This window comes from Geotrypetes seraphini, chromosome 2, assembly GCF_902459505.1.
Source record: "Geotrypetes seraphini chromosome 2, aGeoSer1.1, whole genome shotgun sequence".
NCBI lineage: Eukaryota > Metazoa > Chordata > Amphibia > Gymnophiona > Dermophiidae > Geotrypetes > Geotrypetes seraphini.
In genome coordinates, this window is record NC_047085.1 from 477,810,133 (window position 1) to 477,829,939 (window position 19,807).

Genomic DNA, 19,807 nt, shown 5'->3' on the forward strand with positions numbered 1-19,807 from the left:
TCCCCGTGTCCGCATGCTGCAGCCCTCTAGTCTAAACGTGTGCATATGCAGCAAAAAAAGTCTGACCTGCTGAATTCTTCGGCCACATTCCTTTTCAGTCTAAAGCGACACGCCTTCTGTGTAGGCTGTTTTTTTTTTTTTGCCGCGTTGTTCTGCAGCGCAGAGATCTGTTGAAGCGCGTGAACTTTAGAGCCCATCAATTTCCTTCTCCTGCGCAGGCTCCCGAGTTCATGGCTGAAATTATTTCATTGGCCTATAGAAATTCTGGAGCACTTTCGTCCATGGCCTGAGTTGTTAATAAAACGATGAAAATATTTAAGCTCTGTCTAAAGGGGCTAACGGATTGCAAAACTACCAAAGCCTAAGAGCCTAGGTAAGCTCAACCAAGAGACCTGAGGCTTTTTCTTTCGTCGGATAGAGACTCGGCCTTCCAAAGCTGTGTCTTTGTATTTAAGGGTTCCTTTTACGAAGCCACGTTAGCGGCTTTATCACAAGCACCTTTTTAGCGCTCGCTAACCCCTGCGCTAGCCGAAAAACTACCGCCTGCTCAAGGGGAGGCGGTAGCGGCTAGCGCGGCCAGCAAATTAGCGCGGCCATTACACGCGTTAACCCTTTCAGGACCATAAGGATCGTAGGCCAATTTTTGTGGTTTTGACGACATTTTTATGGTAAAAAGGGCTTGCAGATGCCAAAGAATTGATTTTTTTTGTGAAATATCATTTTTATTTAAAAAAAAAATCACACTTCTGGCTTATGGACAGTGTGGCAAGTGAATCTTCTCGTCAATCTAGCAACGACGCTAATGAATGAATGTCGGAACCAGTTTGTTTACATAAAGGCAGTATCCTATGGAATCCGTACATATCAAATTTAGAACTGTAGACTATCCCAATCAAAATTTATAGGATTTTAAAGTTATGGGACAAATATGTCCCTTGGTCCTGAAAGGGTTAAACCGCTAACGCGGCTTCGTAAAAGGAGCCCTAAGTGATCAATTCTCCCACTTCACCATCATTTTTGAAATTAATCGTTTTTGTAAAAGTGCTCCAATTTGTGCGGTTTTCCCTTTTCTTGCAGTCTCCCTGCCAGTCTCTGCAGATTGACTTTATCTTCTTGTTTTGGTGGTGGTGGGAAATCTCTACTTTTGCCTTTGATTCACCGTATATTTATTTAATTTATTTAAAAAAATATATATACCACATAAAAACTATGCGGTTTTCAAAATTGCATGCATACACATTAAAAATACTAAAACATGTTTCGACAGAACAAACACAATAGAACGTTAACTCGCAGTATCATTATTAAAACCTTTTTTTCAAATTCATCCTACAAGATGGAAAGACAAAATCCCATAAAAACATTTACAGGACGGTAAGGCTTCAACAGCAAATAAAGGCATTAACAAATAATTCTTTCAACATTTTCTTAAAATTCAGTCTCCCATCACAAAATCGCAGAATGCCAGGCAGCGCATTCCAAAACTTGGCACCTGCTACAGTCGGCATTTTCTCCAGTCTATTCTGATTTGCTACAAGCGTGCTTAAATTCTGTGATAAGTATCGCTGTTGCCTCTGCTGGTAGGATATTCCTTCCTCACCCTAACTTCATAATCACTTCTTCTAAACTAAACCTTAAGTTTATATACCGCATCATCTCCACGGAAGTAGAGCTCGGCACGGTTTACAAGAACTTAAAAATGAGAAAGGGTAGGAAAAGGTTTACATAAGTTTATAAATCGAGTGGAAAAGTAAGGGAAAAGAAATTACATGTTAGAGAAGAGCCAGGTTCTACAATTTGTGTTATGGAAAATACTGTCTCCCTCATACTTCACCTTGAGTGGTTCTGTCCTATCCTATCTATTTTCTTTTCTCTTCAAAGGTGTATATTTTTTGTGTGCGTTTTAAACCCCCCCCCCCCTTCTTCCCTTTTGTCACACTTAGGATTAAAGCAGTTCAGGAAAAGGCTACCATCGGTGTCCTTAAATAGTAGTCTTCCAAACTGAGCACAGTTCTCAGTGGGGATCTCACTAGGGACTTGTACAAAGTCAATATTACTTCCTCTTTCTTGCTGGTGATCCCTTTCTATGTACATTTGAACATGTGTTAGTTTCTCCTGCCTCTTTATAGACTGAGTGACAATCATTAGCTCATCCGTTTTGCGCTTGCAAGTTCTTGTCCTCTTGGTAAAAGGCTAATGGATTTTTATACCCAGACACATACATGGTATACATTTTTTTTCTTAAAAACAGAGCTTTTGAAGCCTTGGCTATTTTTCTTTTTCAAGCCTCCTTTCATTTTCCTTCTCCTTCCGTTGGGGTATATAAGAAGACTTGAAGCGGTCCACAGGAAATGATAGGGGCTTTGCACCAAAAGAAGTACAAGAAGAGACTAGAAGATCTCAACATGTCTACTCTGAAGGAGATGAGGGACAGGGGTGATATGATACAGACATTTACATATTTGAAAGGTATTAATATAGAACCAAATCTTTTCTAGAGAAGGGAAATTGGTAAAACTAGAGGCCATAAATAATGTTAGGACATTCTTTTTCACGGAGAGGGTGGCAGACGCCTGGAAAGCCATCCCTAGGAAGGTGGTGGAGAGGAAAACGGTGACGGAATGCTAAAAAAGCATGGGATCTCTAATTAGAATATGAATGGGCAGACGTTCATAATCTGAATCCTGTAAATGAGATGGTTTGGATAGGCTGGAGTGAACTTCATTAACAGCTCCAGTAGTTGGAGCCTAAGGAAAGTACTGGGTGGACTTCTAAGTTCTATGGCCCATCAATGAAAAAAATACATTTTAATTTAATCATGACATTGCAATACATGTAAATACAGGGCAGACTGAATAGACCGATTTACTATGTAAAATACTTTGGACTTCTGGTGAGGCATGATCTAGATTGGTCAATGTTGGAAGCAGGATAGATGGACCTTTGCTCTAACCCAGTATGGACACTTATGTTCTAAAGCAATGGTGTTCAACGTTGGTCCTCAACCCACTTAGGTTTTCAGTATAAGACTCTGGCGAGACCTCATTTAGAATATTGTGTACAATTCTTTTTATTTATTTATTCAATTTTCTATACGGTTCTCCCAGGAGAGCTCAGAACGGTTTACATGAGTTTATTCAGGTACACAAGTATTTTTCCCTGTCTGTCCCGGTGGGATCACAATCTAATGTACCTGGGGTAATGGGGGGATTAAGTGACTTGTCCAGGGTCACAAGGAGCAGTGTGGGTTTGAACCCATAACCCCAGGGTGCTGAGGCTGTAGCTTTAACCACTGCACCACACTCTCCCACTGCACCACTCCCAATTCTGGAGACCTCACCTTCAAAAAGATATAAAAAGGATGAAGTCGGTCCAGAGGAAGGCTACTAAAATGGTGCGTGGTCTTCATCATAAGGCGTATAGGGACAGACTTAAAGATATCAATCTGTATACTCTGGAGGAAAGGCGGGAGAGGGGATATATGACAGAGACGTTTAAATCCCAAAAATCAATCACCAAAATATTACTCGCCAGAGATGGGCTACACCCCCCTGATAAACATTTCACAGCAAAGTGGAGAAAAAGCCTCAAAATTTCCAACGCAACAGTGAACAACTCAAGAAACGCCCGTTGCTAAAAAGAACTGCAAGATCCAACTTCCGGTGGCACTTCAGATTATGACGTCATCACAGCAGCCAAAAACCTGGCTGCCTTTCGTCCATAAAACTGCCATTCATCCTTCAAACTGCCACTCATCCGAAAAATGCCACCCACTCCACCCGCTGATTAAGGCCATTAGGCCATATAGTGTCCAAAAAGAAAATCCAGCGCTGTTCATGCTGGTACAAGAGCCTCTTCACATTGCCCCTCCGTGGGGTAACAGGAACGTGTTCCAATACAAAACACACAAAATCATCAAAATTATGCCGTTCTTTGACCCGCCATTGTGCCTGTGTGCACGGAAGAGGAGCGGAGTTTTCCAGCTGATATATTCCCTGAGGAAGCCTTTGAGAGGCGAAACAAGACACTTGTTGGAGGATTGGGCATGGATTCTGGACTGTACATCTGACTGGAGCCGTGGCGTTTCCATCGATAGTCTGGCCAGACATTGTCTATCAACACAGCACGGAGTTTCAGCCCATATTCCCAAGCTAAGTAAAACTTTTTGATTTTGCTTTTCCTGTGCACAGTGATGGGTATATTACCCTTTTGATAATTACATTTCAGTGGTGGTGGAGTATTTTTTTGCCAGTGATAGTAAATTAAGCAGCTTGGAATCTTAAAACAGTATTGAGAGTTGTTCACTGCTGCGTTGGAAATTTTGAGGCTTTTTCTCCACTTTATTGTGAAATGTTTATCGGGGGGGTGTAGCCCATCTCTGGTGAATAATATTTTGGTGATTGATTTTTGGGATTTTTCTATTACTCTATAATTTTTTCTTGAGAGACATTTAAATACCTAAGTAATATAAATGTGCATGAGTCGAGTCTCATTTGAAAGGAAGCTCTGGAATGAGAGGGCATAGAATGAAGTTAAGAGGTGATAGGCTCCTGAGTAATCTAATGAAATTCTTTACAGAGAGGATTGGTGGATGCTTAGAACAGTCTCCCGGAAGAGGTGGTGGAGAAAGAGACTTGTGTCTGAATTCAAGAAGGCCTGGGATAGGCACATGGGATCTCTTAGAAAGAGGAAGAGATAATGGTTTCTGTGGATGGGCAGACTGGATAGGCCATTTGGCCTTTATCTGCCGTTATGTTTCTATGTTTCTATTTCCTCAATGACCATATGTGATGTCTATTCGCATGTACTGCCTCCATTGTCTGCAGATAGATTTCATGCATATTCATTGTGGAAATCCTGAAAACTGACTGGGTTGAGTACCAACACTGAGCACCCCTGTTCTAAAGTAAATATTTACAAATGTAGGTTCATATATGATGATCGTTCTGCTGTGGTGATGGCACAATGCATTACTGGAAGGGGATGAACAGTTTCAATATTATCTAATTCCTCTTTTTTTATATTGTTTTCAATACTACTGCATTAGGCTTTTTGCTACGACACTCATAGGCTTCGTAAAAGGGGGGTGAATTTGTAGTTGACTTGAAAGGCTGAAAGGCTCATATTTAAAAGGTGGTCACAGGGTCTTGTTTTAAAGATTATTTTATTAATACAATGATGGCTTTTTTCATGGGCTTTTCTGAGATTGCTATAGCGGTCATTTTTAGAGAGATACATACGAGGTACCCTCACTCAACTTATCTTGCTGAGTGATAGTTCGTGTGCAAATCTCAGTTATTAGCCTATGTGTTTGGATTTTTTTTTTTTTTAATAGCAGCCAGCCGAATTATGGACATTTGTGGGTTTGAGAAAGGGTCTAAGTATTTCAGTTTGCTTGTGATTTTTTTTAACACTGAAGTGGTGGAAAGTACGCTTTTATGTTTATAATTGTGATGAAATATTTATTGAACCCTACGTAGAACTGTATTGATAGGTTAGGTATAAATTTTTATTTCTTTTTTTTTTTTCAAAGATTCACATCATGATGCTAATTAATGTTTCATTGCTGTGTGAAAGACCTCGCTTCTCTCTTTCCTGTCTGATGACTTAATGCTTTCCTTATTCAGATGATGTAGTTCTTAGGCACATAGGGGAGTTGTTGGTTTTTTTTTAAGAGCAGTTAAGCATCAAACAAATTTCTTAGAGGTCAGTGGAGAAAGACCATTTGTAACTGTTCCTTTTTCTGCTTTCTACTTTTCCCCTTCCTCCATTCTGCCTCTCACACTTCCTTTCTTCTGCATTTTGAAAGTTGTTTGTTTGAAGGTCTTTTACTAATGATTAGTGTATGTTATTTACAGCAGAGCCCATTGCAAAAAAAAAAAAAAAAAAAGGGTCTTCTGGCAGATAACATACACTGACCTTTAGTAAACGACCTTCTCTGTCCCCAGCACTGTTCCCTCTAAGCCAGGGGTGTCAAAGTCCCTCCTTGAGGGCCGCAATCCAGGATTTCCCCAATGAATATGCATGAGATCTATTAGCATACAATGAAAGCAGTGCATGCAAATAGATCTCATGCATATTCATTGGGGAAATCCTGAAAACCCGACTGGATTGCGGCCCTCGAGGAGGGACTTTGACACCCCTGGTCTAAGCTGAGAAGGCCAGTAGGAGGTGCTGTTTTATTTTCAATAGTAAGGGACAGGCAAGCTTTACAGGACTCCTGGAACTTGCCTATTCTAGCAATTTGAAAGCACAATATTGAAGCACCACTCTCTGGCAGCAATGCAGTTGGATGACTCTCACTCAGCTTAGAAGGAACAGTGGTTTCCCCCAGCCACTCTTGCTCACTTCCTGTTTTGAGAGTTACTGTTCTTTTCAGCCCTTTCTTCTACCCAGTGACTCTGTATTTCCAGCATACGGCCATCACTGATTTTTGGCCTTGGAATCTGCCACTCTTCTCCGGTCTCAATTCTGATTCCTCCTGCTAGCACTGAATTAGATGCAGCTGGGAGACTGGGTGCCTGTGATTTGTCAAACTGTCAAAAGTACTACAAGCAGTTCCATTTTTTTAAACCATTCTTAAGTTGAATTTGTATGTAACTTGGATCCTGCACAGTACACATTAAAGAAACAGTCCTCAGAATAAAGTACTGTTGTTTAAATAGAAAGAAAAGATATGAGGTTTACACTTACTTTCGTTCTTCATCCGTCCCTTTTCTCTCTCCACCACCACATTCAGCATTTCTCCCTCTCATCTCTCTCTTCCCCATCCATCTGTACCTCACGCCTCTCCCACCACCATGCCCAATATTTCTTTCTCTCTCTCCCTATGCCTAACAGTTCTCTCTTTTCTTCATTTCCCCATGTGCACCATCTCCCATGCCCAACAATTATCCTTCTCTATTCCCTCCCCCACCTCAGCATCTCTTTCCCTCATTCCTCCATTCTTTCATCCTATGTCTCAACTTCATGCTCTCTCCCTCCTTTCTTCCTTCCATCCTTTGTCCGAAGTTTGTGTTCCCTCCCTTCCTTCTGTGTCCCACTTGCCCCTCGTCATCCTTCCCTCCCGCTGTGCTGTGTCCCGAATTTGTGCCCTTCCCTCCCATGGATGTGTTTACCTCATCTGGCTAGCTCCCGCCTCCCAACTGCACTTGTCTTCACAAACCTGTGACCACGATTCCTACACGCAGCCCGCAGCTGACCCAGAAGCCGCCTTGCTTTCCTTCCTTACATAGAAACGTAAAAACATGATGGCAAATAAAGGCCAAATGGCCCATCCAGTCTGCCCATCCACAGTAACCATTATCTTTTCTGCTCCCTAAGAAATCCTACATGCCTATCTCATGCTTTCTTGAATTCAGACACTGTCTCCGTCTCCACCACTTCTTCCGGGAGACTGTTCCACAAATTTACCACCCTTTCTGTCAAAATGTATTTCCTTAGATTACTCCTGAGCCTTTCACCTCTTAACTTCATCCTATCCCCTTTCATTTCAGAGCTTCCTTTCAAATGAGAGACTTGACTCATGTGCATTTATGCCACATAGGCATTTAAACGTCTCTACCATATCTCCTCTTTCCCGCCTTTCTTCTAAAGTATAGACTTTGAGATCTTTAAGTTTGTCCCCATATGTCTTATTACGAGGACCACCCACCTTTTCAGTATCCTTCGCCTGGACCGACTCCATCCTTTTACAGCTGTACTCAGACCCTGCCTGGCCAGTGTTTGACTCAAGAATAGATCTTAGGCACTATGAGCAGTTTTGCATTTTAAATGGACGGAAGATGATACGCTTTGTAAATGGACTGATGATACGCTTCAGAAAACCAAAACAGAGCAAACAAGAAAACGTAACCATTTGCTAAGCCTAGGGTTACCATATGACTCCAGAAAATAGAGTACGGATTGAGACATTCGGGTTTTACTTCCACTGAAAGCAATGAAAGTAAAACGTGGGTTTCTCAATCCATCCTGGGTTTTTTTTTTCCCTGGAGCCATATGGTAACCCTAACTAAGCCGCTGCAGCACGCAGTGCTCCAAAAGTACCTGTGTAAAGAAGCATAAACAAGCGCTTGCTCTAAAGGTTTCAACTTCTAAACTAAACTAAACCTTAGGTTTGTATACCGTGCCATCTCCGCAAGCGTAGAGCTCGGCACGGTTTACAGAATTAGGATAGAAAGGAACTCCAGAAGAAGAAGGGTAATAGGAAAGGAACTAAGAGGATAGAGAGGGGTCAAGGTACCAAAGAGCGGGAGGTGTTAGATTTTTGAAAAGCGCCAAGTTTTCAGGTGTTTGCGGAAGAGTTGGAGGGAATTTGAATTTCTGAGCGGGGAGGTGAGGTTGTTCCAGAGTTCTTCTTGAAGCTTTTAACCTTGGCACGTTGTAGTTCATTCACCATTTGAATTTATTACATCTATTGGGAGCTTTTGGCTTTTTTTTTAATGTTGCAACATGTTTATTGATGATAATGTAAAAAAATACTACTCGAAAGGGTCCAGAGAAGAGCGACAAAAATGGTTAAGGGACTGGGGAAGTTGCTGTATGAGAGGCTAGAGAAACTGGGCCTTTTTTCCCTTGACAAGAGAAGACTGAGAGGGGACATGATCGAAATATTCAAGATATTGAAGGGAATTGATTTAGTAGAGAAAGAGAGATTGTTCACCCTCTCCAAGGTGAAGAGAATGAGAGGGCTCTCGCTAAATTTAGAAGATTCCATACAAACGAAAGGAAGTTTTTCACCCAGAGAGTGGTAGAAATCTGGAACCCTCTTCCGGAAGCTGTTATAGGGGAAAACACCCTTCAGGGATTCAAGACAAGGTTGGATAAGTTCCTACTGGAATAGGACATACGCAAGTAAGGATAGACTCAAATAGAGCACTGGTCTTTGACCTAAGGACCGCCGGGTGAGCGGACTGCTGGGCACGATGGACCACTGGTCTGACCCAGCAGCGGCAAATCTTATGTTCTTAATATACAATTGAAAAAATAAAAATATGGTCAACTATACAACGTACAGCAACAGAAAACAAAATCCAAACTGACTCAAATAACTGAAGAGTATCATCAATTTTCAAACAAAAGTGACTAGTAAATCGTTGCCATCCCCCAACCCACCTACAAGAGAAGAGTGCAGACACAGTCGTATCAGGGCCCTGGACTCTGATGGGCCCCGATGAACAATATGGAATACCGGCTTGGTAGTTTAAAGAAAATCTGGTATATGGAGAACGCAAAGATAAGCAACAGCTACAGGCAGGAAGCAAGGTCATGTTTTGTAGTTCATTCACCATTTAAATTTATTACCTCCATTTGGGTGCTTTTAGCTTCTTTTTTTTTCATATGGGCTAAATAGAAGTGTGGACTGCAATTGTTTTCATTTATTTTTGGAAACCAGCAGCTATTGATCCCAACTGCTTCACTGATAGGCAGAGACGCCCCATGTCTGCTAGTACAGTGTTTTTCAACCTTTTTACACCTATGGACCGGCAGAAATAAAAGAATTATTCTGTGGACCGGCGGTTGAAGAACACTGGGCTAAGTCGTGGGCCAGATCCCGCCCATCTCTACCCAATCTCCACCCCAGACCCCGCCCCCATAATAGTACTAATTGCACCTTGCACGTCCCGTGCCTCATCTGGAAGCCTTCCCTCTGACGTTGCAACATCAGAGAGAAGGCATCTGGTTCAGGCGAACGATGCCCGTAGGAGCCACTGCCTGTGGCTTTGTGCACTGAATCAGCTAGTAAGAGAGAGCTGGCTCGAAGATAACGCCGCATCGATCGCACCGTGAACCGGCGGTTGAAGAACACTGTTTTGGGCCTGATGCATGTGCTGGCCCTGTGGACCGGCAGGAAATTTCTGTGGGCCGGCACTGGTCCATGGACCGGTGGTTGAAGAATTACTAGGCTACAGATTGTAGAACTTGAGCTAGAAAAATCTCTCGTCTGGCTTTCAAGCTTTGAGGTTTTGGTGCAAGTGGTGGAAGATGGCATTAAGGGAGCGCGGCAGTCAAATGGTTGATCTGTTTCCTTTTTAATATACGAAGCAAGAGCTGCTTTGTTACATGATGAGTGCATTGCCGATGCACGCGATTTCATATGCACAAAAGGCCCTCGCTGGCGATGCTGTGTTTCCTTTCAAGTCTAGTAGACCTGTGACCTTATGTAAGTAGGTCATAGGTCAAACTGCTATTTAAATGGTTTAATGCTAAACTGAGACTTTCGGTATGTTTGGATTCGATTTAGCTTGAACCTTTTTTTTTTTTTCAGTAGTAGCTCGGGGTGACTTATATTCAGATACACTTTCCTGTCCCTTAAGGGCTGACATTGTGAGAGGTCCTTTTCACTAAGCTTGGTAATAAATGGCCTCACTTAAGAATTGCCGCTGCTGGGTCAGATCAGTGGTTCATCGTGCCCAGCAGTCCGCTCATGCAGCGGCCCTCTGGTCAAAGACCAGCACCCTAACTGAGACTAGCCCTACCAGCGCACGTTCTTGTTCAGCAGGAGCTTGTCTAACTTTGTCTTGAATCACTGGAGGGTGTTTTCCCCTATGACGGACTCCAGAAGAGCGTTCCAGTTTTCTAGCACTCTCTGGGTGAAGAAGAACTTCTTTACGTTTGTACGGAATCTATCCCCTTTCAACTTTAGAGAGTGCCCTCTCGTTCTCTCTAACTTGGAGAGGGTGAACAACCTGTCTATATCTACTTAGTCTATTTCCTTCATTATCTTGAACGTTTCGATCTTGTCCCTTCTCAGTCTCCTCTTTTCAAGGGAGAAGAGGCCCAGCTTCTCTAATCTCTCGCTGTACGCCAACTCCTCCAACCCCTTAACCATTTTAGTTGCTCTTCTCTGGTCCCTTTCGAGTAGTACCGTGTCCCTTTACATGGGTCATTCCTGCATTCTAAGACCATTTTGCCTTTGGCCATAAAAACCCACCCTATTTTTCTATTTATTTATTTCATTTTTAACCATGTGCTAATATTGCCTATAGCACATGCCTGGTTAAAAAAAATAATCACCCAGCAGTATATAAATATATAATGAAAAACAGAGCTAAATACTGCAAATACCTAGCAGTGCACGGTAGTATTAATAGCCCAGAAATTTGAAAGGACTATGGCCTCAGAATCGGAGCCCACGCATTGCCATAACAGTCACAGACTGGGAGTAATCTGCGCAGTGTACTTGCTCCTGCTCCAATCATCGGCCCACACACCTGCAATTTTTTTAAAGATTTTTTTCAAAGCATTTAAATGAAATTACCACCCCAATGGGGTTATATGTAGATAAGTGCAAGCCAGGATATAAAAGACCAAAAAAGCAACTTAGCTTTATAACTGATTGTACAGAGAAGAACCGTCACTAGTGTTCATATGCATATGAACACTAGTGACGGTTCTTCTCTGTACAATCAGTTATAAAGCTAAGTTGCTTTTTTGGTCTTTTATATCCTGGCTTGCACTTATCTACATATAACCCCATTGGGGTGGTAATTTCATTTAAATGCTTTGAAAAAAATCTTTAAAAAAATTGCAGGTGTGTGGGCCGATGATTGGAGCAGGAGCAAGTACACTGCGCAGATTACTCCCAGTCTGTGACTGTTATGGCAATGCGTGGGCTCCGATTCTGAGGCCATAGTCCTTTCAAATTTCTGGGCTATTAATACTACCGTGCACTGCTAGGTATTTGCAGTATTTAGCTCTGTTTTTGGTTAAAAAAAATACCATAAGAGCACTTAATGCCACCTATTTTGTAGGTGGAAAGGGCTTCGGTTATCTGTGCACTAACAACGCACATTAATGTAGATGTACTAACTGGTAAGTGTAGGATCCAGGGCTGTGGAGTCGGTAGATAAATGTTCCGACTCCGACTTCTCAGTTTTTTGTACTTCAGACTCCGACTCCAGGTACCTGAAATTTCCTCCGACTCCGACTCCACAGCACTGGTTAATTTTCAGATCGTTAAAATGGAATGTCAAGTTGAGAGAAATGAGCATTTTCGACACCACCTTATTTTTGCTTTTAATCAAGGTTCTAAGGCCGCAGAAGCTGCTCGCAACATTTGTGCTGTGTATATAGTGGATGCTATAGCTGAAAGAATCGCTCATGATTGGTATGCCAAGTTCAAAAATGGAGTTGGTAGATAAATGTTCCGACTCCGACTCCTCAGTTTTTTGTACTTCTGACTCCGACTCCAGGTACCCGAAATTTCCTCCTACTCCGATTCCACAGCCCTGGTAGGATCGCCCACTCTCTGCCCCTGACATGTCCCTCCCCCCACAACAAAAAAAAGTTAACATTTGGTTAGAACGCATTCCTGGCAAAACTAACATGGTAAGCTTCAGTATGTCCCCTCGGACTTTTGATTTAGCCTTGCATGCAATTCAGAGGCAAGCTTGTTGGCAGAAGGGGACTCGAACTTATTGTTATTCTGTAATATGAATGGAGTCTTTCCCATGATAGAGAATTAATATAACAAGTTAGATTGTGAGCCTACTAGGGACAAATAAAAAAGTGTTCCGCTGCCTATGATTCACTTTTATCACATTTTTTTCTTGGTGCCTTGGGTGCAAGTACGGCTAGACTCAAATAGGGCACTGATCTTTGACCTAAGGGCCGCCGTGTGAGCGGACTGCTGGGCACGATGGACCACTATTCTGTCCCAGCAGCGGCAAATCTTATGTTCTTTTCAAATCTCAGATGCCAAGCTCTGAATGTCTCTGTTTACAATCTTTAAATATCAAAGGGGGGGGCAGTTTGTTTTTTTATGCAAAAGAGAGAAGAGCACAGAAGAGCTGATCTATTCATCTTTCACTCCATTCTGTCCTGACCTCTGCATGTATTTTTATAAATTACTGAGAGACTGTCATCTTGGATCAGTTTGTAGAGTCAAATAAATATCACTGTTGAACAGAATAATTCTTGCCTTATGCTACATAAGGTAGTTATTTGCAGGCATAACTATTTTAATCCTCCCATGGCTCCAGGTACATAACCAAAAAATTTAGGTAGTGAGCCCACTCGGGACAGAGAGAATGCCATTGCTTTGGTTGTACCACAGAAAGTCAGTATGTCAAATGCATGACCTGTACCCAAACCCATATCCATCTGTCAAGTTTGACGGGTGCACTGGTGACTGCTGCTTCTGCCTTTTCCTACAGTTGCATGTATTAAACCCTTTAGCCCTTCAGCTGAGGTAAAGTTAAACTACGTGGTAATGCTCCAGGTTGAAGAAACCCTAACACCCCCCTACCCCAGCACCTGGCCCCAGGCCACACCGCCTGTTAAATACCACTTTTATCAATTAAAATCACTTTCTCATTTCTTTACAGATGTGAGTCATAAATTGAAATAGTTGTGACTCATGCAGATTATGGAGGCTAAAGGTGAACTCCCACATGCTAACCCAATACGTAAATACCACGGTTTATTGCTTCTATTGGCTTTTGGCACAGAATTGCAACTTCCGACTGGTGGCGACTTGTTGAAGGAGAGGTTGCCATGCATGGATCTAGCCCTAGGCCGAGATTTGCTGTTGTGATGTTTTTGCAAATGTCATAACAGTTAATGCAGGAAGAGAATTGGATGCACGGTAAATGCCTGCAAAGTAGCATGCATTTTAAACTTGTGGGACGTAGCTGTTCGGTGAGACCAGACCCCAAAAGTGATGCTGTTACTAGATTTCAGACTTGTGCCGTTCATGAATGGAAACCCCCTACGACAGTCGGACATGTGGTTCCTTGGTCGAGTTCTCTCGCAGTGAGTCAGGGTGTGGTGCCCTTCACTCGCACAGCAAGCCTCAATAAAGTATTTTCAGAAAGTAATATCAAAATTTTAATAGACCAGAATATTAAGTTCAAGTCTTTTAAGTGTTAGATAAATATTAACAAAGGGAACGCTTGTGGAGTTTGAGGGTAGCTTTTAAAAGCCATTGATGTGGTTTTAAGATAGGAGGCTGTTAATATTTTATCCACATATACTGCAAGCAATTTTAAAAATATTTATTGCTGAAGGTAAAATACTAACACCTAAGCTGTGTTGCATGCTAATTTGCACCTAACCAGTGGCCTAGTAAGGGGGGGTGGGGGGGGACGCCCCAGGCACCATCTTGGTGGGGGTGCTGGACCTCTCCGCCCCCCCCCCCTCCATGCCACACTCGCGCCCTTCCCCTGCCCCCGGTACCTCTTTAAATCTTCACCAGAGCAAGCAAATTCTTCTGCTTGCGGCTCGTACCGGCCTGGCTCCCTTCTGAAATCACTTCCAGGTGGCGAAGCCTGGAAGTGATGTCGGAGGGAAAGGCAGCGCAAGCGGCAGGCCGGAGAAGCTGCTTGCGTTGGCAAAGATATAAAGTGGTATGGGTAGGGGGAGGGAAGGGAGGGTACGAGTGTGGTGTGAGGGGTGGAGGGGGGTCTGCCACCACCTCAGGCGCCTCCTACCCTCGCTATGCTGCTGCACCCAATACTGCTAAAAATGGAGTATTCCAGATGTGCTCAGGCATCCCGCAATAACTCCAAAATGTGTGCACACTAAAATATTTGAATTTTTTAGGGTCTGCATTATGAGCAAATATTGGATGCTCCTGTGCTAACCATTTAGTGCATCGACGTTACAGGGTGCTATACAATCCATTCAAAATTCTGCTGCACGACTCATTCCATGAGAGCTGCTATTCTCACGTTACCCCTCTCCTCAAGTCACTTCATTGGCTCCCCATCCATTTCCGAATACTGTTCAAACTCTGCTTGCTGACTTACAAGTGCATTCACTCTGAAGCCCCCCCTCCCCCCACATCTCTCTTCACTTATCTCCCCCTATGCTCCTGCCCGTGAACTCCGTTCATCAGGCAAGCCCCTCTTATCTGTACCCTTCTCTTCCACTGCCAACTCCAGACTCCGTCCCTTCTTTCTTGCGGCACCGTATGCCTGGAACAGGCTGCCTGAATCGATGCGTCATGCTCCATCCCTAGCAGTATTCACATCCAAGCTAAAAGCCCACTTTTTTGAAACCCTTTCAGCTCTTCCACTCACTGCTGCCAGATACCTATACCCACTGTATCATTTCCTCTACCATAATCTCCCCAACCCTGAGATTTCCTGTCTGTCAAATTAGATTGTTAGCTCTTCTGAGCAGGGACTGTCTATTGTATGTTAAATGTATAGCGCTGCGTACGCCTTTCAGCGCTATAGAAATGTGGCAAGAGTGGATAGCATAGCTGGTTTAAGAAAGGTTTGGACAAGTTCCTGGAGGAAAAGTCCATAGTCTGTTATTGAGAAAGACATGAGGGAAGCCACTGCTTGCCCTGAATTGGTAGATTGGAATGTTGCTACTCCTTGGGTTTTGGCCAGGTACTAGGGACCTGGATTGACCACTGTGTGAACAGGCTCCTGGGCTTGATGGACCTTTGGTCTGACCCAGTAAGGCTATTCTTATGTTCTTATAAATAGTAGTAGCAACTGGTTAGCACAGGATTACTGCTTGAACATAATTACATAAGCAATGCCTCTGCTGGGTCAGACCCGAGGTCCATCGTGCCCAGCAGTCCCCTCACGCGGCGGCCCAACAGGTCCAGGACCTGTGCAGTAATCCTCTATCTATACCCCTCTATCCCCTTTTCCAGCAGGAAATTGTCCAATCCTTTCTTGAACCCCAGTACCGTAATCTGTTCTATTACGTCATCTGGAAGCGCATTCCAAGTTGTCCACCACACGTTGGGTAAAGAAGAACTTCCTAGCATTCGTTTTGAATCTGTCCCCTTTCAACTTTTCCGAATGCCCTCTTGTTCTTATATTTTTTGAAAGTTTGAAGAATCTGTCCCTCTCTACTCTCTCTATGCCCTTCATGATCTTGTAAGTCTCTATCATATCCCCTCTAAGTCTCCTCTTCTCCAGGGAAAAGAGACCCAGTTTCTCCAATCTCTCAGCGTATGAAAAGTTTTCCATCCCCTTTATCAGACGTGTCGCTCTCCTCTGAACCCTCTCGAGTAACGCCATATCCTTCTTAAGGTACGGCGACCAATTTTGGACGCAGTACTCCAGATGCGGATGCACCATTGCCCGATACAACGGCAGGATAACTTCTTTCGTTCTGGTTGTAATACCCTTCTTGATTATACCTAGCATTCTATTCACTCTCTTAGCGGCCACTGCTACTGTGCCGTCGGCTTCATTGTCATGTCCACCATTGCTGCCTTCAAAATGGGTGATTTCCTCATCAACTCTCTCCATTCGCCTGTCCTTGGAAACTCTGCTCCTTGGCTAAGTCATTCTCATCTGCACCCTTCTCCTCCTTGGCCAACTCAAATCTTTTCTGCCTCATTTTGTGAATCGTGCTCCTGCTGTGGGCCCTGTTCAAACCCATGTTCTTAATTATTCTCACAATAAATGAAACTCCCTAATTTTCTTTTTGACCTAGTTGTCCCTGTCTCTTATGTGTATCTATAATAGCATTGTAGAAATGTTAAATAGTTGTATCACTACTCGTATTATTATTATATGATCCGCATACTGTGCGAATATTTTGTGCAGAGCTTTTCGGGATTTTGTGTGGTGATGGAGTCACTGTTAACCTAGGCGACATCTGAACTCGATTGTCCTTTTTTATGTCTGATGAATAAGAGGAAATACCAATTTTCGCTCTGTTTTCTCTTGGGTAAGTGGAGGAGGGGAAGGGAGTATTTGTATGGATACTTCAGGGCAGCGCTCTCCAGCCTATTTTCACGTAAAGGGCCACAGTGCGACTACGAGAAAGCTCAGAAGGCCACCAAAAGATTTCAAGCTTGCACGTATTACTAATTTTGTAAACCGCTTTGACCTGCTTCTTTAGACTATATCTAAACAGTGTAAAAAATAATCCTAATATTGATTCTACAACACCTTCATGGATATATTTAAAAACTCACTTTATTTTTGATTGTCAACTGTAGCAAATTCCATAAATGAGACACACCCGAGTACAAGTTTACAAGTTTCAAGTTTATTAAAAATTTGTTGTTCACGCAATGTCAAATACTTCAATACGTATGACAATTTAAAAATAGGAGACAAAAATAAAACAATTTTATACAAATAAACATACAGTAGCATGCTTAAGAGATTTTTTTTTTTTTTTTGCAGTTACTACAGTAGATCAAGTGGGCGAGATTGAAATTAAAACAAAAAGCAAAACAAGAAATTGACCCTAATGTCTCCACAGAATAAAAGTCCAACAACAACAACAAGTTTCAAGTTTATTAAAAGATTTTTTAAACCGCTTAATCAGGTTTCTAAGCGGTGTACAATATAAAATTTACATAAAAACATATTAAAACTGGGGATACTGGATAAAATGTAAGTGACATAATAAAACACTGATAAGACGTATAGACCTACTTCAAACCAAAGGGAAATGGGGAAGAACTACAATCGTAAAAGAAAAGTGCAACAAAAAAGGGGAAAATACCATAGGTTAGGGTAAAAAGTAATAATTTTAATTTAATGTTTTGTCCTTAAGAGGACAGTTGTTGTCCAAAAGCATCCTGGAACAAGAACGTTTTTAATTTTGCTTTAAATTGTTTTATATCAGATTCACTGCGCAAATGGTTAGGCAGCGAATTCCAGAGAGTAGGGGCAGTGACGGCAAAATTATTGGAGCGCAACGTATTGATTCATTTTAAAGAAGGTATGACGAGAAGATTCTGAGACATTGAACGAATGCTGTGGAGAGTGTCACCAACCGGCTCAGGACAATGGGCCCTGAGCGGCTGGGACAAGGGAGTTGTGCTCTTGTGAGCCGCAGAGGGCTGCACAAGGAAAATTAATGGAAGAAAAATACTGCCACACCAGGTAAGTGTAGTCGCTTAAATCAATTCAGAATTTATTCTTTCACTGGAACTTAAACAAAAACTCGGTCAGGATGTTTCATGCATTTTAGAAGATAGTCCCCCAAACAATACAAAACAGCAAACTGTCCCAAAGTGGGAATGTTCAAAAGTTCAAGTCTTTTTCTAAGATTCAGGCTATTGGCTTCAGCCCCTACTCATTTCCAAGCAATGAAAACCAAAATATTCAAAAATACAAACAGTTCTTGAATTGACTACCACAGCACTAGTCAGAGTAACAGCTGTGATTTACCCAGCTGCTAGAATGCTGGGCAGGTAGTGCGCTTCATGTGTTGCTAAACTGCCAAACAGGCCCACTATCCCACCACAAAATACATGAGGCGAACCCCCACTACCTGGGCTGGCAACAGTCCTTTCTCATGGAAGAGAAACACAAAAAAAAACCTTCACAAAAGTCTTTCAATCTTCTGGAGCTCTTGATTACTAAAGCTCCCACAGGGCAATGCATAACCATGGAAGTCCTTCATATAATAAGGTCACAGCTACTCACATTTATTCCTCGAGCGGCTTGCCTTCCAGGAAGCCCACTTCCATTGGAAGAATTTCACTCATTGGAGCTGCAGAAGAATCTAGGTCAATTTCCATGGCTTGGGATTCTTCATTCTCCTTGAAAGCAGATTCTTCTCCGGCTTCCATCAGCTCAATACATTCAAGTGGAGAACTACCATCAGTATCTCCCAGCCCTGAGCTCTCCTCCTTTTAACGGACTTCCCAGGAGCGTTCCTCTCTGAGCAACTAGTTTGCAGCCCCGCCCCCAACCCTCAGGTGGGAAGTATTTCCTATCAGCAACCCTGGGCCTGACAGGGGGATGGGCGCTCTGCACTCGTGCTCTCTGACTCCCTCTAGAGAGCAAGGGAGAAATAGCATCAGGAGAATCAAAAAAAGGTTTATCTGTAACACTGGGGGAAGGGTTGGCCTTTAAACTGGGCTCTGCACTAGGGACACACCTAGCAGGCATGGGCTGCGTACCACAAGAGTTGATGTTCCTGATATGGACTTTATTGTAAAATCAACTTGATAATCCACATGAAAACATCCCAAGGGATCGGGTACTACATGTTTTTATGTGGATTATCAAGTTGATTTTACAATAAAGTCCATATCAGGAACATCGACTCTCCACAGCATTTCTTGTTGCTGTTCGAGATTTAAATTAATGCATTTACAGGATTGAAGAGCATTTCAGCAACTGTTTGAAGACCACAATGGAGGACTTCAGGGGCCGCATGCAGGCTGGAGGTCGTGCATTAGTGACCACTGCTTTTAGGGGGTTTTAATTCTGTTTTTATTAACCACAACTTGGGGAGGGGGGAAGGGAAGTTACATCATAACCAAGTTACTGTAATGGTTGTGAACAGTATCAACAGCATCCCATTGATTTTTTTATTTTTTTTTAGCTTATTTCTAAGATCCATCTCAAAATACCCTTCAGGTATTTTCCTGTTTTAGCCCCGTTCACTCATTCTAACCTACCTTATCCTTTTCTCTAAGGTGTCTGAAGAGAGAAACCACATTTTATTGCCACCTTATCTGACAGGATCCTTGCCATATTTAATTTTGATTTGGCTTCATAACTGCTTATATAGCATTCACTCTCATTTGATTCTGTGCTTATTGTGAGCAATTAAATACAATTTTGCACATTCAATTAACCCCATTCTTGGAAAAGGTGGGTAGGAGGGGGCTTATCGTCATTCTCCTCATCAGCTTTAAGGCCACCACTATACATTTCCTTCATTTTCTAGCCTCGTAGAGTATAACACCAACGTTCAGGCAGCCGTGGTCAGCATTTTCAAAGGCATTTATCATCGTTTGCTGCATTTGGACCTGATGTTCAGTGCAGAGCCTGATCCAGGCCCTTGCATTGAATATCCGGGCTAGGATTGGCTTCCCAAACTTATCCGGGTAACAGCAATGTTCAGATTGGTACAAGGG

General features: G+C 42.6%; 2 protein-coding genes across 2 annotated transcripts in view; one reads left to right on the forward strand and one right to left on the reverse strand.

Moving 5' to 3' along the window:
• Positions 1 to 18,501, reverse strand: part of LOC117354356 (myeloid differentiation primary response protein MyD88-like) — a 128,130-nt gene extending 109,629 nt beyond the window's left edge. The window contains exon 1 of the mRNA XM_033931733.1: positions 18,363 to 18,501. The gene's annotated coding sequence lies outside the window, so the exon portion shown is untranslated. The remainder of the gene's footprint in view (positions 1 to 18,362) is intronic.
• The window catches only part of LOC117354355 (mitogen-activated protein kinase kinase kinase 3-like), a 276,906-nt gene that overhangs the window by 10,453 nt on the left and 246,646 nt on the right, over positions 1 to 19,807 (forward strand). The gene's annotated exons all lie outside the window — the stretch shown is intronic.